General features: G+C 56.8%; 1 protein-coding gene across 2 annotated transcripts in view; it reads left to right on the forward strand.

Moving 5' to 3' along the window:
- The first annotated feature begins 944 nt into the window (after positions 1-944).
- The window catches only part of SEMA6B (semaphorin 6B), a 41,949-nt gene continuing 19,414 nt past the window's right edge, over positions 945-23,479 (forward strand). The window contains exon 1 of one of the 2 annotated variants that reach the window (XM_039465618.2): positions 945-1,269. The gene's annotated coding sequence lies outside the window, so the exon portion shown is untranslated. Of the gene's footprint in view, positions 1,270-22,331; positions 22,791-23,479 lie in introns of those variants that run through there. The other variant, XM_039465619.2, reaches the window with a different exon arrangement.

Here is a 23,479-nt window from a genome sequence, read left to right on the forward strand (position 1 = left end):
TTAGGAGGCTAAGGCAGGAGAATCACTTGAACTCAGGAGGCAGAGGCTGCAGTGGGCCAAGATCACGCCATTGCCCTCCAGCCTGGAGGACAGAGCAAGACTCTCTCTCAAAAAAAGAAGGAAAGAAAACGATAAGAAAAACAGAAAAGACAAGAAAAATAAGCGTTCACAGAGCATCTGTATAGAGAGAGGCCAGAGCGACCAGGACAGGACGCAGTCCAGTGCGGGAGATGGCCAGGGTCACATCCACATGGGGAGCTACTTTGGGTAGAGAGGTGCACAGAGGCTCGGAGAGGGGCCCTGTGGTCCTGAATTCATTCAGAGGGCCGGGGAGGTTACAGGAAGGTCTCTGAAAACTCCAGGCTCTATCCTGGGGTCTCAAATTCATGGGGGCATCTGCAGTCATCGAAGAACTTTCTGGGCCAGGCCCCACTGGGCGCTGGCGAGAGAGGGACAGGTCCAGGAGCTGTGAGCCGCCGAGATCTCTGCAGCCAGTTTGCTCAGGTTCGAATCCCCCCGTGGCTCTCTAACTGGGTGACCTTGGACAAGACCTCCCTGTGCCTCAGTTTCCTGAAGCGTCAAGTGAGTGTTGCTAAGTGGAATGCTTGTGGATTGAAGGACCGATTTCCTCTACGAAGGTGGCCACCCAGACCGCAGGGGTCCTGACAGCCTCATTGACCCATGGGCCGGTGTGATTGGGACTGGATCCTGGGGATGCGAGTTTGAATAGAGGGGACCAGGACAGGAAGTTGGGGTGGCTCAATTAATAAGCCCGCCACCGGGACCAAAGCAGGGTGACCCCCTTGGGTCTCCCCCCACCGCAACCCACCCAAACGCCTCCCACAGGCTCCGCCCTCCGCTCCGCGCCGCGGTTGCTCCAGGCCGGGTTTTGCGCGGCTCCAGCCCGGCTTTGGGGAGGTGGGGGGGGGGTTGCTGAAAAGGGGGGGGCGGAGGTGGCAGAGCCGCGAGTCGCAGCGGCGGCCGGGCGGGCGGAGGAGATGCGGCCGCGGCGCGCCCCCGGTCCGGCCGCCGCGCAGCGCCCCCCCCGGAGCCGACGCCAGCGCGCGGGGGGCCGGGGCTGAGCCCCCTCCCCCAGCGCAGCCCGTGGGCCCGGGGGTGGGGAGAGCGCGCGCCCCCAGCCCCCTCCCCAGCCGGGGATGCCGGGCTGAACGCCCCGGCCGGGACAGGTGCGCGCACGGACCCCCCCAGCCCGCGCCCTCCCGCCCTCGCGCCTCCCGCCCGCGCACTCGCGGCGGCCGCGGCTCCGAGGTAAGCGCCCCGGGGCGTCTGCGGAGGGGGCTGGGGGAGGCGCGGGGATGGGGGCGTCCGTCAGCACGCAGCTGGGGGGCCGAACGGCTGGCTGGGGTGGCCGGGTCGGGCGCTAGGATTGGGGGGCCTGCGGGCCCTGCCACTGGGAGGAGACGGATTTGGGGCCGGGGAGGGGGTTTGGGGAGCGCTAGAACGCGGGTTGGGGGGTGAATCTCTCAGCCATGCAACTGGGGAGGGGACCGGATTGGAGAGGGGGTCGCTGGCCGTAGGGAGGGGTCCAGTGGGGGACCGGTGGCATCGCTTTGGAGGGGCTGGATTTTGGCCTGGGGCGCTCCCTGAGGCTCCATTATGGGGGTGCCTAATGGCACCGCCACGGGGGGAATGGGATTGTTGACTGGGGGCTGTGCGGCTAGGTTGGGGGTTCTGTCGGCTCCGCAGCGGGTGGAGATTTTGTCCTGGGGGGGGGGCCCGGAGGAGACACAATACTGAGGCTCGCGGCTGCCCCCGCTGGGGAGCTGGATTGGGGCCCAGGTGGGGGGTTCGGGGCAGGCAGGGGGCCTGTTGGTCCAGGGTGAGGGGTGGCGTTGGGGGGCGGGGAACTGAGAGCCAAGTCGAGGCGACCCGGGGCTGCTGTGGGGGTCCCGGCACGGAGAGGCCCCTCCGCCCCACTTCGCGCCCGGCCGCCGCACCTTGGGCGCCCGAGTCCTCTCCGGCCTCCTGTCCAGCCCAGAGCAGGACGAGCCGGGGTCCAGGCCGCGGGGCGGGGGTCGCAGTGGTGTTGCGGGGGAGGGCCGGCCGGCCCGTATCCCCCCCGCTGCAGTGGGGGCCTGGGGGTTCGGGGCCCCCCAAGAGCTGACAAAAGGACAAAGAAAACGTCTCTCTTGAAGCGCGCCGGGATGGGTGGGGGGCGCCGAGTGTGGCCCCCTCCCGCGGGCGCTGATTGGTCCCCGGGGCGGGGGTCACGTGCCCCCCGCCTCCTGCTCTCCGCCTCTGGGCGCCCCCAGAGTTTGGGGCACCTCCCAGAGGGGGCGCTGCCGTCGTGATCCTCCACCTCTGCCCCGGCCGGGTTAATGCTGGAGCCAGGAGCGTTTCCCCGGAGTCCTGGGGTTGGGGGAGGGATTCTCAGATCCTCGCTCCCCGCCCCCGTGTGGCCCTCTCTTGCGGAGGTCTTTGACATCCTCTACCTGAGGTTGTCATCTTTGACCCCCAGACTGCAGCGGAACTGGGGCTTGGAGTGACTGGGGTGCGCTGAGGCCTTGGGGGTCTGGGTTTGGGTTTACCGAGGGAGGAGGGACTCCCGGCTGTGATGACTGAAGGGGTCCCTGCCCCATTTGCAAAACTGCATTTCTGTTTTTCTGCATTCCTTCAGCTTGTCAGAAGGTCCAAATTCCCTCTCCAAAGTCAAAACTCAGGACCCCTGCTCCCAAGCCCCCTCCCACGTCCCAAGAGACCGGTTTTCAGGATCTACCTGCACCATCGCCTTAAACTCCACCTAGGGAGAGTCCAGGCAGTGGCGGTGGAGGGGGTGCTGGGGCCAAGGCTGAGTCGGGACCCACGTGGGAGGGGGTCTCAAACTCTCTGGGAAGTTGTGTGGGAGTCACTGCCATCCACAGAGATGCCTCGGATACTGGGTAGGTGGGCCGTCTGGCATCAGCCTCTGGTCTGCTCTGAACCAGCCCATTGCCAAGAGCAGGTGGGGAAACTGAGGCCCAAGGAGGCCGCTGAAACCGAAGAGCTGCCCTGCATCCTAGCTGCTCGAGGAGGGCTGCCCTGAAGCCCGGCTCCTCCCTTCCTCCCTTTGACTCTGGGCTGTACAGAATTCAGACCTGGAGCTTTGACAGGAGACCTGGCTGTGTGGCCTAGTGTTCTCTGGGCTTCTGTCTTCCAAAGAGATGCTCTTTGATTTTGGACCGAAGCGGGGGGAGGTGAGGCAGGGAGGGGTCATCTGAGACTGTCTCGATCTGTACCGGCCCCATTTGCCTCTGGTTCCCCCACCAGACTCCACTGGGGCTGAGCCCCCCACAGGATCTTAGGGTCCCTCTCCCCTCCTCTGCTTGGTGGCGAGTTGTCTCCAAGCCTAGGTATCGAGTCCCCCCAGGAGGGTCCTTTCCCCCTGAGACCTCAGTCCTCGCCTCCGTCCGACGGGCATAGAAGGGGCTGGAAGTGTGTGTCACCTCTGCAGTGGCCACGCCGGGCTGGCAGCTGGACTTTGCTGGGGTTATCAGGGTTGGGCTTAGAAGATAGAAATCAAACTGCCCTTGGAAAGGTGACCATGACGTCAGCCTGCGGGACAGGTGAGCTGGGTCTCCGGGGCTGAAGGATGTCACCTGTCACTGCCCGTCTCCTGGGAAAGAAGGTGTCCCGAGCTGACCCTGGGCGTGGCCCTGTCACGTGGGCTCAGAAAGGGAGATACTGGAGGGAGAAACGTCCAGGGAAGTGGTCAGGACAGGTTGGAGCGGGGAAGGCTGCCCCAAGGAGAGAGTGCTGGCACCGGGCTTGAAGGATGAGAGGGATTCAGCCCAGAGAAGGGGACAGGCATTGCAGGCAGAGGGAACAGCAAGGATCATTGTGGCAAGGTATGTCAGAGGAGCTCTGAGTGGCTGGACTCTTTAAGAGGACTGAGAGGTAGGTAGGTAGTAGCCTTGAATGCCAAGCCAGGGAGCGAACTTTATCCCAAGGGCAATAGGGAGCCATGGAAGGTTATAGGGTCGGGGGGCGGGGGTGCATAGGTCACGTTTCTGATCTCGAGGAATGATGACTAAGAGCAGAGAGGCTCCTGGAAACCAGGTGTGCTGCTGGAAGGAGTGGTGAGCCGCCCCTCCTGGGAGGCAGGCCAGCAGGGTTGGACGGCCATCTTTCCAGAATCCTGGAGAAATAATCCTGATACTGGTCAGGCCCAAGTGACCTTCTGGATTGTTTTTTTTTTTTTTTTTTTTTCAATTTCCAGGTACTGTGGGTTTTCTGAACCGCTGTCGTGTTTAAGAGGCCAGGGTCCTGAGGTTCTCAGGTGTTTACGGGGCTGCAGGTTCTCAGCTGGGGTTCGGTTGGGCTGTGGCCTTGTCTTGGCCATGGTGGTGCGTTTCCTCCCCTCCCTGTCTTCATGTAGCAGCAGTGGGGAAACTGAGGCTCAAAGCAGCCCAAGACTCAGGCCACAGCCACCAGCCCCATGTTCTCTGGCTGAATTATCCCAGAACAGACCATTCGTCTTAGACACCCTCACCGTCATGAATGGTGGTGCTGGGGTCGGGTGGGTGGCCAGAGGAACCCAGACCTTAAACCACACAGTTGCCTTTCATTATCACAGTACTTCCCCACCTCTCCTCCAGGGACATCCAGATGAAGTGGCACACATTAGGACAAGTAAGAAAGTGACTTGGGGCCGGGCACGGTGGCTCACGCCTGTAATTTGGGAGGTCGAGGCAGGAGGATCACTTAAGTTCAGGAGTTCGAGACCAGCCTGGCCAACATGGCAAAACCTTGTCTCTACTAAAAATACGAAAATGAGCCGGGTATGGTGGCGTGCACCTGTAATCCCAGCTACTCAGAGGCTAAGGCAGGAGAATCGCTTGAACCCAGGAGGCAGAGATTGCAGTGAGCCGAGATCGTGCCACTACACTCCAGCCTGGGGTACAGCGTGAGACTCCGTCTCAAAAAAACAAAAAGAAGGCCGGGCGCGGTGGCTCAAGCCTGTAATCCCAGCACTTTGGGAGGCCGAGGCGGGTGGATCACGAGGTCAAGAGATCGAGACCATCCTGGTCAACAAGGTGAAACCCCATCTCTGCTAAAAATACAAAACGTTAGCTGGGCATGGTGGCGCGTGCCTGTAATTCCAGCTACTCAGGAGGCTGAGGCAGGAGAATTGCCTGAACCCAGGAGGCGGAGGTTGCGGTGAGCCGAGATCGCGCCATTGCACTCCAGCCTGGGTAACAAGAGCGAAACTCCGTCTCAAAAAAAAAAAAAAAAAGAAAGTAAGTGACTTTGACTTGGGAGGCTGGAGACCACCCTTAGGGCTCTTTGGCAGTGACATGGGGCCCCACTACTTGCCACCCCCAATGCCACTTCTCCATCTGGCCCCAGTGTCCAAAGGTGGCCACCCCAGGGCCCCACTGGGAGGTAAGGCCCACTCTAGACTACATTTCCCAGGATGCACCTTGGTCTGGCTAAGCCAGCCTTCCAAGGGCTGACCTAGGAGAGAACTTCCCCAATACAGGAGCCCCCCGGAGGAGTGTGGGTTCTCAGGTGGCCCTGGTTCCAGGCAATCAGGTCAATCAGTCAGTCAACAAATGCAGCCAGTGGCCTCCATGTGCTGTGCCCTGTGCTGGGGGATGCTGGGATCCCCCAGAGAGGTAAACTTAACTCTGGTATCTAGTTGGAGGGGCTTCCAGGCCAGGGGAAGAGAAACAGGGGCAAGCATTGTCCCCTGTGCTATGTGGGTTCAGGGCTAGGGCAGCGGGAGCAACTGGGGCTAGGGAAAGCTGTACTCTGCCTCATGGATCAGGGAAGATGTACCGGGAAGGGGCATTGTAGCTAGGGACAGGATGGATATGTAGGAGTTCACCAGGGCGGCCACATGTTTTCTGATGGTTGCAGAAGAACCTCCCTTCCCTGAAGCCCATGGACTTCCCCCCAGGGAAAGCTGACGTAGCCATTCTGAATTCTCGGCCTTAGAGGCCGCCATGGCGTTGGGATCAGACTGACTTTGGGATCAGACTGAGATTGGATCAGGCTCTTCTCTCATTTATTCATTCCCCGCCTCTGAGCCTCAGTTTCCCCTTCTGCAAAGCAGGGGTTGCTATTCTGCCTCCCTTAGGGTTGGCCATTTGAACAAGAGGGCGTGGGCAGAGTGCCAGCTATAGTTCTGTTGGGTTTCTGACTCCAGAAACAGGGACAACTTGGCAAAGCAGAAACCTGGGGGTTCTGGCCACGATCTCATTTGGAGCTGTGAGAGCGGACCGATGTTTAGTGAGCACCTATTATGTGCCAGTGCCGTGGACCCAGCAATGACCAAGGCAGACGGCGTTCTGCCCTTGACGAATTCCCAGCTGGATGGGGGGGGGGAGGGGCACTAGAGAAAGGAACAAGGTAAAGCAGGTGTAGTCAGTGCCCTGAAGGCGGTTATCCAGGAAGTGGCTGAGAACAGCTCTCCGGCGGCGGGGGCTGTGTTCACTGAGGTGGTCACGCAGGGTGTCTCTGAGGAGGCGACATTTGAGCTGAGACCTGGAAGATGAGAAGGAGATGGTCATGCAGAGACCTTGGGAAGCAGCTCTCCAGGCAGAGGGCATGGCCCGTGCAAAGGCCCTGGGGCAGGACCGCGCCCGGCAGGTTGCAGGGACAGCAAGGAGGCCGGAGTGGCTGGAGCAGGGAGAGAGGGAGGAGGGGAGGGCGAGGAGGGGACGGGGCAGGCCCTGCAGGGCCTTGTGGGCGGCAGTGACCCCCAGGGAGGTGGGAGCCATGGAGGACTGCCGGCAGAGGAGGGACCGGACCTGACTCTTGGTTCCCTCTGGTGGCAGCTTTGGGGAGGACAGGCGAGGGAGGAGGCTGGAACTGAGGACCAGGTGCTGGTGATGATTGCTGGGGTAAGAGAAGGGGACAGCGTGGGTGGCTGGGGACAGATTTTTGGAGTCTCCCGCAGAACTTGCTGCGATGGATTTGAAGAAGCCGAAGGCCCCTTTCTCTGGGGCAGGGCAATGCTGTGGTGAAGAGCGCGGGGTCCGGACCCCCGGGCCTGGGCTCACATCCCGGCGTGACCATGTGCGGGCTGTGCCAGCTTGGGCCCATCGCTTGTCCACCCTGTCCCCGAGTCTTCCCACCCGTGGAATGGGCAGAAGAGCCCCTCTCACCTACCCTGCCGGGCTAAGTGAGGGACAGGGCTGGGAGCACGGGGTAGGTGCCCCGTAAGTGTTTGCCGCTGTCTCTCGGAAGGTTGGAGCCTCAGGCTCTGGGGAGAAATGAGGGACAGATGGGGGTGACAGGTTCTCCAGGGTGACCCAGCGAACCCGGGGCCCCTTCCCCTCCAACACTGTTCTTCACAGTCTTGACAGTTCTCAAGCCCCATCCCCCAGCGCCCATGTCACTCCGCCAGCCCCTCCACCATTCCTGAGCCCTGACTCACCAGGACTTGTGGTCCGCTCTGACCCCGGGGGCCTTTCCCCTGGGACCAATTTCCCGCCTTTGTCTTCTTCAAGTTCATTCGCCAGGTCTTCCGTTCCCAGCAGCACTTGGCACTCTCTGGGACCCCCCCCACCCCCATTCTATACCACTTCTCTCAGCAGGGGCCCCCTCCAGCCTCTCATACTGGTCGTGGCCACTTGGGGACCCCCGGCTTCTGGGGAGGGGCAGTGACAGGAGGAATTCTGGGGGAGGAGTTCATCAATGAGGGGAAGGGCACCCAGAACCCCAAGTTGGAGGGGAAGGCTCCTCATTTTCTGTCCCTAGATCAGGCCTCCAAAGGCAGGGGCCATCTTTCTTCGTCCTCCCTAAGTGGAGTCCCTACAGCAGAGCCTTATTCCCCTCTGAACCCCACAACTGGGTCCCAGGCACAGGACCCACCCCCCCTGGACTTCCTCCAAATTGGGTTTGAAAAGCAGGACCTGTTCGTCCCCAAACTGCTTTGAAATCTCTGGGTGCCCGATGCCCCAGCCTGGATTCCCTTGGAGCCCCAGCTCCCTCAAGCCACCGCCCCGCCCAGCCCCTTAATTACCCGCTGGGTATAAATGACACTTTAATTTCCTCTGAATGTTCCTCCCAAACCCCCCCACCCATTCCTAATTACAAGTTGCTGTTTCCGACCTGCCTCCTGGTGGCCCAATTTCAAAACAGTGATTAAAATTAATTACCCAGGAGCCCCCTCTCCACCCGGGCCAGGAGCCCCCGAGACACATCCATGTCCCCAGTGAAGGTTCTGCCTGGACTCCCGCACCCCGGCTTCCCGAGTGGCCTGAGGACAGGGACAGCCTCTCTCTGGGTCTGTGCTTATCTGTGAAATATTTCGGCTGGCTGGACGTGGTGGCTCATGCCTGTAATCTCAGCACTTTGGGAGGGAGGCTGAGGCGGGTGGATCACTTGAGGTCAGGAGTTCGAGACCAGCCTGGCCAACATGGTGAAACCCCGTCTCTATTAAAAATACAAAAATTAGCCAGGTGTGGTGGCCTGTGCCTGTAATCCCAGCTACTCAGGAGGCTGAGGCAGGAGAATCACTTGAACCCGGGAGGTGGAGGTTGCAGGGAGCCAGGATCACGCCATTGCATTCCAGCCTGGGCGACAGAGTGAGACTCCGTCTCAAAAAAAAAATTTAGGGTGTGTGCTATTTGCATGGGCAAATAGCACATTGTGAGCGCTTGGTAAATGTCAGCAAGACGCAGCCGCATGCAGCGGCTCACCCCTGTGATCCCAGCACTTCAGGAGGCTGAGGCAGGAGGATTGCTTGAACCCAAGAGTTCAAGACCAGCCTGGGCATCATACCCCCTCTCTACAAAAAATTAGCTGGGTGTGGTGGTGCACACCTGTAGTCCCAGCTCCTTGGAAGGCTGAGTCAGGAGGATCATTTGGGACTGGGAGGTGGAGATTGCAGTGAGCCGAGATCGCACCACTTCACGCCAGGTGACAGAGTGAGACCCTGTCTCAAAAAAAAAAAAAAATGCCAGAAGCAAGATCACCTTTGCATCCATGGCACCCGAATGTGCTATGTGACCTCAGCAAAGTGGCTTAACCTCTCTGTGCGTCCGTTTTTCCGTCTGCAAATGGGGATGAGGGTGCTGGTCTCGGAGGCTTGATGCAGGCAGAAAGCGAGTTCCTACATGGGAAATGCATGGCACATAGTAGGTGTGGTCTTCCCAAATCTGATCTTGAATCCCTGCTCTCCTGGCCTGCTGTGAGTTGAATGTTCTGAGTCCCATCCTCTGCAAAAGAGATACTCGGCATTAATTGAGTGGGTCCTGCATGCCCGGCTCTGTGCCAAGCCCTGGACACGCATGACCCCTAGCGAGCATGACTGAGACTCCACCCGTATTAGTGCATAGTAGGTGTTTAAAGAAGTCTGGAATGAACCTATCCTTGCAACTATTTTCTTTCTTTCTTTATTTAAATGGGTTGGAGTCTTGCTCTGTCACCCAGGCTGGAGTGCAGTGGCACCATCTCAGCTCACTGCAACCTCCGCCTCCCAGGTTCAAGCGATTCTCCTGCCTCAGCCTCCTGAGGAGCTGGGACTACAGGCGCCAGCCGCCACGCCAGGCTAACTTTTGTATTTTTGGTGGAAACGGGGTTTCACCATGTTGGCCAGGCTGGTCTTGAACTCCTGACCTCAGGTGATCCACCTGCCTCGGCCTCCCAAAGTGCTAGGATCACAGGCGTGAGCCACCGTGCCTGGCCTCTGCCTCCTTGCAACTATTTTATGAGGGAGGGCTCTTCCTGGGACGTTCGTGGCTGGCATTTGTGGAGCACCTATTGTGTGCCAGGCCCCATGCTGGGTACTGGGGTCACAGCAGTAACTGAGACAGACCCCCGCCCCTGTAGAGCCGATATTCTCATCCTCATTTTTCTGAGGAGGAAACAAGTTCAGAGACGGGAGGATCCTAACCCACGTCGGCACAGCAGCCACGACAGTTAATTAAGCACCTCTCATGTGTTACCCCCCCTGAGAAGCCGATGGGGGTGGTTGTCATGCTTATTTCGATGATGGGGAAACTGAGGCTCTGAAAGCTGAGGACTCAGGAAGGAAGGGCCATAGTGGAGGGGAGGCTGGGCGCGGCGGCTTAGGCTGGGCACAGTGGTTCACGCCTGTAAACCTCGCATCTCCGGAGGCCGAGGTGGGAGGATCACCTGAGGTCAGGAGTTGGAGACCAGCCTGGCCAACATGATGAAACCCCATCTGTATTAAAAATACAGAAGTTAGCCGGGCGTGGTGGCGCACGCCTGTAGTCCCAGCTACTCGGGAGGCTGAGGCAGGAGAATCGCTTGAACCTGGAAGGTGGAGGTTGCAGGGAGCCGAGATCGCGCCACTGCACTCCAGCCTGGCGACGCATGGAGACTCTGCCTCAGAAAAAAAGAAGAGGGGAGAGGAGGTTCACAAGCCGCCTCCCAGGCTGGGCAGGGAGCAGTTAACTGACATCCAGTAGGAGCAGGGCACGGGGCCTCTCTCTTCTGCCCCCACCCCTCATGCCCGGACCCCAGGGACTTCCTCCGACCTTCTTGCCAAGTTCCTAGACAGCCCCAGAGCCCGGCTGGGCTGCGACGGGGGCGGCCGAGGCAGCTGGAGGGGCAGCTGTAAGCAGAGCCCGTAACCAGACCTGGACGGCAGTGGGGCCCGGCTGCCGGGGCCAGGTTATTAGATCCCCCTGGGGACGCTGGCCCCGTAGCCGGAATCCTGGGGCGGCTGGGCAGATCGGGAGCTCCTTGTATGGAACTGCAGAGAGACACCCCACCCCCGTCCCTTGTGCTGTGGCAGATGGAGAAACGGAGGCTCCAAGCCTGCCCGGGATCGCTGTCTTTTCTTTTGGAACAGAGGGGCCCAGAGAGGGTGTGTAGCTGGCCTAAGGTCACACAGCAAGGCCAGCAACGTCCTTTAACCTAAAGTGAATGCCTGTGTGCCAGGCCCTGAGCTAATGTCTTTTTTATTTTATTTTATTTTATTTTATTTTATTTTTTTGAGACGGAGTTTCGCTCTTGTTACCCAGGCTGGAGTGCAATGGCGCGATCTCGGCTCAACGCAACCTCCGCCTCCTGGGTTCAGGCAATTCTCCTGCCTCAGCCTCCCGAGTAGCTGGGATTACAGGCACGCGCCACCATGCCCAGCTAATTTTCTGTATTTTTAGTAGAGACAGGGTTTCACCGTGTTGACCAGGATGGTCTCGATCTCTCGACCTCGTGATCCACCCGCCTCAGCCTCCCAAAGTGCTGGGATTACAGGCTTGAGCCACCGCGCCCGGCTACTAATGTCTTTATTTTATGGGCAAGAAAAAATAAGAGGCTGGCAGGGCACTGTGGCTCACGCCTGTAATCTCAGCAATTTGGGAGGCCGAGGTGGCAGAATCACTTGAGGCCAAGAGTTCGAGACCAGCCTGGCCAACAGAGCGAAACCCCGTCTCTACAAAAAGTACAGAAGTGAGCTGGGCGTGGTGACGCACGCCTGTGGTCCCAGCTTACTCAGGAGGCTGAGACAGGAGGATTGCTTGAGCCAGGGAGGTTGAGGCTGCAGTGAGCTGTGACGGCGCCACTGTCCTCAGCCTGGGCGGCAGAGCAAGACCCTGCGCTTAAAAACAAACAAGAAGCGAGGCTGAGTGTCTTGTCTCACTGAAGCGGGGAGCCCCAGGAGTCCCTTCTGTGACACGCCAGCCCCTCCGTCCACCTGGACCTTCCGTGTCTTCCTCTAGTGGTTCCAGTCTCCATGCTTTTTCCTCTGAGGTTCCCTCTCCCTGGAGCACCTTCCCCACCTTGTCCCGGGGTCCCCCCCTCGCCCCTCAGGGCTCGGCTCAAATCTCCCCTCCCATGGTCATTCCTCACGTTTTCATGGCCATGCTCATTATTGTCAGAAGGCTATCGAGCGTCAATATTGGGTAGTGTGTGTGGTGTACCCTGTCTCCCCACGGGACTGGGAGCCCCATAAGGGCAGGGCTCTGCAGCTGTCTCAGTCACGGCTGTGTCCCCATGCCTGAAACACAGCCGTCTGGTATACAGGTGGTGCCCAATATTTACTAATCCGATGAGGAAGTGGATGACTTCCAATTTGGGGTACAGGGAGGCAAAGCTGGGCACAGTTGCTGTCAGGTTGGCGGTTGAGTGAAGATGTGTTGGGAGTGGTTGTGGCTGGGGGAGCCCGGGGAAACTGAGGCCCAGCCAGGGCAGTCAGAGAAGGCTTCCTGGAGGAGGGGACATGCATGCATGTCCTTGACTGTTGAGCAGGAGTCAGCTGTAGGGCTTTGAGGACGGAGTGAGGTTACTATGTCTGGGGGGTTGGGAGGGCGGCTGGGCCTTGAGAAGGTCACAAAGGTCCCCCCACAGAGGGGACAGTCTGAGCCAAGGTCTGGAGGGAGGGACTGGAAAGGCACACAGGTAGCTGAGGGCAAGGAGAAGGTTCCAGTCATTCCCAGGGCGGGAGGTGTCCTTGAACATTGAGGGCCAGAGTGATTTTTTAAATCACCCACAGTGTACAAATGGGGAAACTGAGGCCTAGAGAAGGGAAGTGACTGTGTGCAGTCTCACAGCTGAGGCAGAGCCGGGGTTTGAAGCTGGGCTGTGCGCTTCTGGAGCCAAAGCGCTTCTTCTGGGGCTTCTTCAGCTGCCGATGTCTCTCTGGGCCTCAGTTTCCCCAATCAGCTGTTGAGACTGGGCTGAGCAGGGCGGGGCAGGTCGGCTTGTAGATGGTGACCCTGGTTCACTGGGGTCTTTTTTTTTTTTTTTTTTTCCCTGAAACAGAGTCTCACTCTGTCGCCCAGCCTGGACTGCAATGGCGCGATCCTGGCTCAAGTGATTCTCCTGCCTCGGCCTCCCAAATAGCTGGGATTACAGGAGCCCACCACCATGCCCAGCTAATTTTTGTATTTTAAATAGAGGCGGGGTTTCACCATGTTGGCCAGGCTGGTCTCGAACTCCTGACCTCAGGCGTTCCACCCGCCTCAGCCTCCCAAAGCGCTGGGATTACAGGCGTAAGCCACCCAACTCACTGGAGGTCTTCAGGAAGGGTTTGACGGCCAGAAAGTCATGAATGGTGGGTGCAGTCTAGGAAGCCACTTTCTGGCCTTTGCGTGTGCACGCTTGGACACACAGGCCTGGGGACAGCCACATGTGTGGACAGCTGTGCCTGTGTGGACACAGAGACGCCGTGCCGTGCCGTGGACACATAGACCCACAGCCATGCATGGACGGAGCACACATGCATGTGAGCCCGTGTGCATGTTGCAGAGGGCGTGGGGAACACCAGCAGAGCTGAGAGGGCAGACCAGAGTTCACCTCCCAATGCTGATGCTTCATCCATTCACGTACAGCAAGCAATGAATTTTTAACTTTTATTGATTATTATTATGTTTTTTGAGACGATGTCTCACTCTGTCACCCAGGCTAGAGTGCAGTGTCGAGATCTCGGTTCACTGTAACCTCCGCCTCCCGGGTTCAAGCAATTCTCCTGCCTCAGCCTCCCAAGTAGCTGGGATTACAGGTGCACGCCACCACGCCCAGCTAATTTTTGTGTTTTCAGTAGAGACGAGGTTTCACCATGTTGGCCCGGCTGGTCTCGAACTCTTGACCTCGTGATCCACCCACCTCGGCTTCCCAGGGTGCTGGGATGACAGGCTGAGCCACCGCGCCCAGCTCCAGGGATTGTTTCATTTGGGGATCCACACGTGAAGCTGCGCCTCTCAGACTTTGCAGTGCACATGGGTCCTTCCAAGATCTTGCTCAGGTGCAGGCCTGGGTGAGCGGGCCTGGGCCTGGGATTCTGCATTTCTGACAGTGATGCCCACGGCAGCAGCACAGGGGGCCTGAGTGTGATGGGGGAGGAAGAGGACAGCATTACATGGGGAGGCAGAGGCGTCTGGGTTCCAGGAAGGCCAGGGTGGGGAGCCTCTCTTAGGTGACCTGAAGTGAGGAAGTGAGCTGTGTGTGTATCTGGGGGAAGAGTGTTCCTGGCACAGGGCACAGCCTGTGCAAAGGTCCTGGGGCAGGACCATGCCTGGCCTGTTGGAGGAACGGCAAGGAGGCTGGTGTGGCTGGAGCCGAGTGAGGAGTGGGAGAGAGGGAGGAGGGGAGGGTAGACAGGGGGTGAGGCAAATCGTGCAGGGCCTTGTGGGCTGCAGGGAAGACTCCAGCTTTGACCCGGAGGTGAGTGGGAGCCATGGAGAGCTAAGGGCAGAGGAGGGAGACCTGACTGCGGTGCTCAGAGGCGCCCTCTGGTGGCTGGTTCGGGGAGGACAGCCTGGGGACCAGGGCAGAGGGGACTGGGCTGGGCTGGGCTGTGCCAGGCAGGTGGGATGCCAGTGGCCAGGGTATGGACGGGAAGCGGTGACAGTTCTGCATATACTCGAAGGCAGAGGCCACAGGAGTGGCTAGCCCTGGCTGTGAGGCTGGTGGGATGGGGTGTGGAGGGGGAGCCGGGGGATGAGCCCCAGGTGTGGCCTAAGCCATCAGCAGCTGAGACAGAGGACGCAAGAGCAGCGTTTGGGGTACATCTGCCATCCGTTCACCCTGATCGCATCAGTAGCCTCAGCGCCACCCCAGCGAGAACCCTGTTAGGGTTTTTGTTTTTTTTCGTGGTTTGTCTTGAAACTCACAAGCAGATCCTAAAACTTCTGCTGAAGCCTCAGGGGCCAAGAACAGCCCAGACACGCCGGCCTGGAGGACAGCAGGTGTGGGGAGAGTTCCCCAAGGAAATTCAGACCCATGGCGGGGCGACAGCAGCTACAGCGGCGGGTGGGGCTGGGGAAGAAGGGCACCCCGCGTGGCTGAGGGTGAGACTTCACGAGCCCCGTGCCTGGAGAGGCTGAGGGGCAGCTGTGTCCTGAACCCGGAGCTGGGGGAGGCCCGGCTAGAGTCAGGACTGTGGGTTTCATCAGGGACAAATGAATGGGGTGGAGAGCCCCAGGAGTGGACCAGGCTGCCCAAGAGGTGCATGGGTGAAGGGAAAAGAAAGAGGGAGACCTGGGCCGGGCGCGGTGGCTCAAGCCTGTAATCCCAGCACTTTGGGAGGCCGAGGCGGGTGGATCACGAGGTCGAGAGATCGAGACTATCCCGGTCAACATAGTGAAACCCCGTCTCTACTATAAATACAAAAAATTAGCTGGGCATGGTGGCGCGTGCCTGTAATCCCAGCTACTCAGGAGGCTGAGGCAGGAGAATTGCCTGAACCCAGGAGGCGGAGGTTGCGGTGAGCCGAGATCGCGCCATTGCACTCCAGCCTGGGTAACAAGAGCGAAACTCCGTCTCAAAAAAAAAAAAAAAAAAAAAAAAAAAAGAAAGAGGGAGAGACCTGGCGGTTGAGGAGGGCACAGGGCAGGGCGGAAAGGTGGAAGGGAGGGCAGCGGGCATGGGGCATGGGGGGCCACCAGAGGACAGAGTTCCCAGGAAGAGGAGCAGAACTCGGGGGTCCCCGAGGACGTTTCCATCCCCGAGCCTCAGTTTCCACATCTGCGCAGTGGGCTCGTGTTTGCAGAGCTGGAGTGACAGCCGGGGGCCTCCTGGAGGGAGCTGCTACTTTCTGGCCCCTCAACCCCACAACGCGCCCCCACATCGTGCATGCAAGTCCCTGGGGTGGCAGGTGGGAGCTCCCCCAACCCCCAGGGGCGCCCAGACACGTGTGCATGGGTGTCCCGGAGAAGCCCGCACGCCACAGGATGCACCCGGCAGCCTGGTGGCTCCCTGCGGCCAGGTGTCCGGCAGCCGAAGCCCAGCAGGTGGGGGGGCCAGGTCCCCGCAGGCAGGCAGGCGCCGAGCGGCTGCTGGCAGAGGCTCCTCGAGTTTCATGGCGAGAAGCAGATGGGCTCGGGGGTAGGGGGAGGTGCACTGGCCTCCGATAACCCCGGATCGAGGGAGTAAACTGAGGCCAGGTAGACAGGGTGGGTTGTGAAGTGGCCTGGACACCCCGGAATAAACGTTCGGGGTTCAGTTCGGTGTTATTATCAAAATAAGTAAAATTAATGGAGCAGAAGCTAGTGTGGGCTCCACTGAGCCCTGACTTTAAGCAAATGACTTTACCTTTCTGTTCCTCAGATTGTCTGGTTAAGAGGCCTATTAAGAGAACTCACCAGGCCAGGCACGGGGGCTCATGCCTCTAATCCCAGCACTTTGGGAGGCTGACAAGAGTGGATCACTTGAGGCCAGGAGTTCGAGACCAGCCTAGGCAACATGGCGAAATGCCATTTCTACTAAAAATACAAAAATTAGGCCGGGCGCTGTGGCTCAAGCCTGTAATCCCAGCACTTTGGGAGGCCGAGGCGGGTGGATCACGAGGTCAAGAGATCGAGACCATCCTGGTCAACATGGTGAAACCCCGTCTCTACTAAAAAAATACAAAAAATTAGCTGGGCATGGTGGTGCATGCCTGTAATCCCAGCTACTCAGGAGGCTGAGACAGGAGAATTGCCTGAACCCAGGAGGCGGAGGCTGCGGTGAGCCGAGATCGAGCCATCGCACTCCAGCCTGGGTAACAAGAGTGAAACTCCGTCTCAAAAAAAAAAAAAAAACGAAAATTAGCTGGGCATGCTGGTGGGCACCTGTAGTCACAGCTACTCGAGAGTCTGAGGCAGGAGAATTTCTTGAACCGGGAAGCTGAGGTTGCAGTGAGCCGAGATCATGCCACTGCACTCCAGCCTGTGTGACAGAGCGAGATTCTGTCTCAAAAAACAAAAATAAAACCGGGCGTGGTGGCTCACGCCTGTAATCCCAGCACTTTGGGAGGCCGAGGTGGGTGGATCACGAGGTCAAGAGATCAAGACCATCCTGGCCAACATAGTGAAACCCCGTCTCTACTAAAATATAAAAATTAGCTGGGCGTGGTGGCGCACGCCTGTAATCCCAGCTACCTGGGAGGCTGAGGCAGGAGAATTGCTTGAAACCAGAAGGCGGAAGTTGCAGGGAGCCGAGATTGCGCCACTGCACTCCAGGCTGGCACCTGGCGACAGGGCGAGACTCTGTCTCAAAAAAATTAATGAATGAATTAAAATAGAATAAAATAAAAATAAAAAAGAGCACTCACCCCTTGGGGATGTTCTGAAGATTAAATGAATTAATTTAAGTATTTAGGACAATCCCTGGCACCTAACAAGTGCTTTGTGTTCCCTAGGGTTTTGTTGTTTTTGCTATTTTTTTATTTTTATTTTTTGGGACAGGGTCTCACTGGGTCGCCCGGGCTGGAGTACAGTGGCCTGATGGTAACTCATTGCATTCTTGAACCCCTGGGCTCAAGTGATCCTCCTGCATCAGCCTCTCAAGTAGCTGCAACTACAGGCATGTCTCCCCATGCCTGGCTCATTTTTTATTTTCTGTCGAGACTGGGCAGAGCGGAAGGGTCTCACTGTGTTGCCCAGGCTGGTCTCAAACTCCTGAACTCAAGCAGTTCTCTTGCCTTAGCCTCCCAAAGCGTTTCACAAAATTTAAGAATTAACCGGGCATGGCAGCGCACAAGATCCCAGCTTCTCAAGAGACTGAGACACAAGAATCACTTGAACCTGGGAGGCAGAGGTTACAGTGAGCCGAGATCATACACTGCACTCCAGCCTGGGCGACAGAGCGAGACTTTGTCCCCACGCACCCCCACCCCCCCAAAAAAGCCAGGCATGGTGATGCACACCTATGGTCCCAGCTACTTGGGAGGCTGAGGAAAGAGGATGGCTGGAGCGTGGGAGTTCGAGGCTGCAGTGAGTGGTGACTGCGCCACTGTGCTCCAGCGTGGGCGACAGAGCCAGACCCTGCCTCCTTAAACACGTTGAAAGAGTTTCTAGAGTTACATATGATTCCAATAAAACACAAGATGAGGCCGGGGACAGTGGCTCACATGTGTAATCCCAGCACTTTGGGAGGCTGAGATGGGTGGATCATTTGAGGTCAGGAGTTCGAGGCCAGCCTGGCCAAATGGTGAAACCCTGTCTCTACTAAAAAATACAAAAAAATTAGCCGGGCATGGTGGCGCGCGCCTGTAGTCCCAGCTACTCTGGAGGCTGAGGCAGAAGAATTGCTTGAACTCGGGAGGCAGAGGTTGTAGTGAGCCGAGATCGTGCCATTGCACTCCAGCCTGGCAACAGAGCGAGACCCCATCTCAAAATAATAATAATGGCAGGAGGCCGGGAGCGGTGGCTCATGCCTGTAATCCCAGCACTTTGGGAAGCCAAAGTGGGTGGATTGCTTGAGGCCAGGAAATCAAGACCAGCCTGATCAACATGGCAAAACTCTACCTCTACTAAAAATACCAAAAAATAAAAAAAATGGCCAGGCATGGTGGCTGATGCCTGTAATCCCAGCACTTTGGGAGGATCACAAGTTCAAGAGATCGAGACCATGGTGAAACCCTGTCTCTACTAAAAAATACAAAAATTAGCTGGGCGTGGTGGCGCTCACCTGTGATCCTGGCTACTCGGGAGGCTGAGGCAGGAGAACCGCTTGAGCCCGGGAGGCAGAGGTTGCAGTGAGCTGAGATCAGGCCACTTTGTGGCAAGCCTCCATCTCAAAAACAAAAAAAGGAAGGAAGTCTTGACACGGGTCACAGCGTGGACGCATCTTGAGGCAATCACGCTCAGGGAGAGAAGCCAGACACGAAAGGAGACTGTGTGATCCTACTCCTGGGAAGTAACTAGAGTCATCAGGTTCAGAGACAGACCATAGGAAGAGAGGTGCCGGGGGCTGGGGAGGAGAGTGAGGAATGAGTGTTTCATGGGGACAGAGTTTCAGTTTGGGAGGATGAGAAAGTTCTGGAGATGATGATGCTGATGGTCGCACAATTATGTGGGTATTCTTTTTTTTTTTCTTAGAAGATTTAGTAATAGTGGCCGGGCGTGGTGGCTCACACCTGTAATCCCAGCACTTTGGGAGGCCGAGGCGGGTGGATCACGAGGTCGAGAGATCAAGACCATCCTGGTCAACATGGTGAAACCCCATCTCTACTAAAAATACAAAAAATTAGCTGGGCATGGTGGTGCGTGCCTGTAATCCCAGCTACGCAGGAGGCTGAGGCAGGAGAATTGCCTGAACCCAGGAGGCGGAGGTTGCGGTGAGCTGAGATCGCGCCATTGCACTCCAGCCTGTGTAACGAGCGAAACTCCGTCTCAAAAAAAAAAAAAAAAGATTTAGTAATAGTAACATAGGAAGTTCTTAATGCCAGTGACCTGTGTGCACTTAAAAATGGTTAAGAGGCCGGACGCGGTGGCTCTTACCTGTAATCCCAGCACTTTGGGAGGCTGAGGCGGGTGGATCACCTGAGGTCGTGAGTTCGAGACCAGCCTGGCCAACATGGAGAAACCCTGTCTCTATTAAAAATACAAAAATTAGCTGAGCATGGTAGCACATGCCTGTAATCCCAGCTACTCTGGAGGCTGAAGCAGGAGAATCTGCTTGAACCTGGGAGGTGGAGGTTGTGGTGAGTGGAGATTGTGGCATTGTGCTCCAGCCTGGGCACCAAGAGTGAAACTCCACCTCAAAAAAAAAAAAAAAAGTTAAGAGAGGCCGGCCTTGGTGGCTCACGCCTATAATCCCAACACTTTGGGAGGCTGAGGTGGGTTGATCATGAGATCAGGAGATGGATACCATCCTGGTAACATGGTGAAAACTCCATCTCTACTAAAAATACAAAAAATCAGCTGGGCACGGTGGCGCGCGCCTGTAGACCCAGCTACTCAGGCGGCTGAGGCAGGAGAATCACTTGAATCTGGGAGGTGGAGGTTGCAGTCAGCCGAGATCACGCCACTGTACACCAGCCTGGCAACAGAGCAAGACTCCATCCACGCCCCCCGCAAAAAAAAAAAAAAAAAAAAAAAAAAGTTTAAGAGCCAGGCTTGGTGGCTCACAACTGTGATCCCAGCCCTTTGGGAGGTCGAGGCAGGCAGATCACCTGAGGTCAGGAGTTTGAGACCAGCCTGGCCAACATGGCAAAACCTGTCTCTACTGAAAATACAAAAATTAGCTGGGTGTGGTTGCAGGCACTTGAAATCCCAGCTACTTGGGAGGCTGAGAATTGCTTGAATCCTGGAGGCAGAAGCTACAGTCAGCCAAGATGGCACCTCTGTACTCCAGCCTGGGCAACAGAGCAAGACTCTGTCTCAAAAAATAATAACAATAATAATAAAAATAAAAAGAGCCCGGGCGCGGTGGCTCAAGCCTGTAATCCCAGCACTTTGGGAGGCCGAGGCGGGTGGATCACGAGGTCGAGAGATCGAGACCATCCTGGTCAACATGGTGAAACCCCGTCTCTACTAAAAATACAAAAAATTAGCTGGGCATGTTGGCGCGTGCCTGTAATCCCAGCTACTCAGGAGGCTGAGGCAGGAGAATTGCCTGAACCCAGGAGGCGGAGGTTGCGGTGAGCCGAGATCGCGCCATTGCACTCCAGCCTGGGTAACAAGAGCGAAACTCCGTCTCAAAAAAAAAAAAATAATAACAAATAATAATAATAATAATAATAAAAAGAAATTGGTTAAGATGGCAAATTTTATGTTACATATATTTTAACCATTTTTCTCTTTCTTTTTTCTTTTTTTTTTTTTTTTTTTTTGAGACAGAGTCTCACTCTGTTGCCCAGAATGGAGTGCAGTGGTGCAATCTCAGCTCACTGCAAACTCCACCTCCCTGGTTCAAGCAACTCCCCTGCCTCAGCCTCCTGAGTGGCTGGAATTACAGGCGCACGCTACCACGCCCAGCTAATTTGTGTGTGTGTGTGTGTGTATTTTTAGTAGAGGTGGGGTTTCACCATTACCGTAGTTAATCTCATCAACAAAGGAGGACAAATGTGGAATGAAAGACAAAGACAAGAGGTTTGGCTGGGTGCAGTGGCTCACACCTGTAACCCCAAGACTTTGGGAGGCTGAGGTGGGTGGCTCGCGAGGTCAGGAGTTTGAGACCAGCCTGGCCAACATGGCGAAACCTCGTCTCTACTAAAAATACAAAAATTAAGCCGGGCGCGGTGGCTCAAGCCTGTAATCCCAGCACTTTGGGAGGCTGAGGCGGGTGGATCACAAGGTCAAGAGATCGAGACCATCCTGGTCAACATGGTGAAACCCCGTCTCTACTAAAAATACAAAAAACTAGCTGGGCGTGGTGGTGCGTGCCTGTAATCCCAGCTACTCAGGAGGCTGAGGCAGGAGAATTGCCTGAACCCAGGAGGCGGAGGTTGCGGTGAGCCGAGATCGCGCCATTGCACTCCAGCCTGGGTAACAAGAGCGAAACTCCGTCTCAAAAAAAAAAAAAAAAAAAAAAAATACAAAAATTAGCTGGACGTGGCGGCAGGTGCCTGTAATCCTGGCTACTCGGGAGAGTGAGGCAGGAGCATTGCCTCAACCTGGGCTTGTGAAAGACCCTGAGCTTTCACAGCCCTTCACATTTATTTTTAAAATTTGATTTTATTTATTTTTTTTGAGACGGAGTCTCACTCTGGAGTGCAGTGGCGCGATCTCGGCTCACGGCAACCTCTGCCGGGATTCTTACAATCCTCCTGCCTCAGCCTCCCGAATAGCTGGGACTACAGGTGCATGCCACCACGCCCGGCTAATTTTTTGTATTTTAGTAGAGACAGGGTTTCACTGTGTTGCCCGGGCTGGTCTTGAACTCCTGAGCTCAGGCAATCCACCCTCCTCAGCCTCCCAAAGTGCCGGGATTACAGGCACGAGGGAGGAGGCGGCAGCTGTGGGTCAGCTACCTGATTTATCATAGGTACTGCTTCCCTTGTCCGACAGATTCCAGATGTTCAGGTACATAACCTCCAGGAGCCCGGGGCCTGGAGCGTGACTGTCCTCAACACTCCTGGCGGCAGACACAGTTTGCCAGACAGCGGCCAGTTCACTGTTTGCTCATATAGCCGTCAGAGGTATATTGAGTTGGTCATGCTCCACATTCTTGATGTCACCAGCACACCATGTTGGCCAGACTGGCCCTGATCTCATGACCTCAATCTGCCCACCTCGGCCTCCCAAAGTGCTTGGATTAGAGGCATGAGCCATCGTGCCCGGCCTAACCATGTTTTTTTTTTTTTTTTTTTTTTTTTTTGAGATGGAGTCTGGATCCGTCACCCAGGCTGGAGTACAGTGGCGCCATCTCTGCTCACTGCATCCTCTACCTCCTGGGTTCAAGTGATTCTCCCACCTCAGCCTCCCAAGTAGCTGGGATTACAGGTGCCCACCACCACGCCCAGTTAATTTGTGTGTTTTTAGTAGAGACGGGTTTTTACCATCTTGGCCAGTCTGGTCTTGAACTCCTGACCTCGTGATCCACCTGCCTCGGCTTTCCAAAGTGCCGGGATTACAGGCATGAGCCACCATGCCTGGCGTTTTTTTTTGTTGTTGTTGTTTTGTTTTTTTTAAAGGCACAGGGCAGACAGGACTCTTAAGGAGGTTCTGGGTTAGGGGACTAGACGGGCCAGTGGCATCAGGGGAGGGTAGGCTGCAGCGGGGTCCGAGGTCAGGGGCCTTGAATCGCAGGGAAAGGCTGGGGCCTGGACTCAGAAGTCCTTGGGAGCCACAGGAGGTTGTAGAGCAGGGGAGGAGCCAGGGAAGGAAACTCTTACGGAAACAGGGTCGTGCCCTGAACACACGTGGAATCCGGGCGTTCGCTGAGTCACAAATCCTGGAAGCTCAGGGTCGCGGAGAGGAAGCTCTGCTGCTCTACGCAAGGTCTTCCTGTTTTTGGAGGAGGCAGGCGCTCCAGGGCCGATCTTCCCCAATCACTGTCACCTCCTGGGTCTCAGAGTCCCTGAGCCACAAGGCCAGGGCAGGGCTTGGGGGGTACCCCAGCTGCTCAGAGAGGAAAATGGGCATGGAACTTGCCCAAGAGTTCCCAGAAGGACAAGGCTGCTGAGCTGCTCATTCGAGGCTCCGGGACCTGGACTGTACCCCTTTCTGGTAGGAGGTCCCCTGAACTGGGACCTTCAGACATGGAGGGCAAGGGGTTCAGAGGGTGAATTCTGCTTACATTTCATTACCTGGGTGGGAGAGGGTCTCCACTCCAGACACCTGGAAGTTTCTGCAAAGTTACCTTGAATGGGAGTGGGAAGCAGGTCCCCTTGAGAGGTAGTGAGGTGCCTGTCTTGGAGGTATGCAACGGGACGATGACAGGGCTGTACCTGGGAAGGACATCAGAGCTACCAGGGTCGCAGAGGCCCGAATATTCTGTGGGAATATTCTGTAGTTCTGTAGTACCGTCATTCCCGGCTTGTGACTTTTTTTCTTTTTGGATGGAGTCTCACTCTGTTGCCCAGGCGGGAGTGCAGTGGAGTGATCTCGGCTCACTGCAACCTCTGCCTCTTGGGTTCAAGGGATTCTCCCGTCTCAGCCACCCCAGTAGCTGGAATTATAGGCGCATGCCACGATGCCTGGCTAATTTTTGCATTTTTCGTAGAGACAGGGTTTCGCTGTGTTAGGCAGACTGGTCTTGAACTCCTGACCTTGGGTGATCCTCCCACCTCGGTCTCCCAAAGTGTTGGGATTACAGGCATGAGCCACTGCACCCAGCCAGCTTGTGGCTTATAAGATTCCAAGAGCCTTTGACTTTTTTTTTAGCCTTTGAGTTTGATATTTCTGTGTTTTAATTT

This window comes from Saimiri boliviensis, chromosome 14, assembly GCF_048565385.1.
Source record: "Saimiri boliviensis isolate mSaiBol1 chromosome 14, mSaiBol1.pri, whole genome shotgun sequence".
Classification (NCBI taxonomy): domain Eukaryota; kingdom Metazoa; phylum Chordata; class Mammalia; order Primates; family Cebidae; genus Saimiri; species Saimiri boliviensis.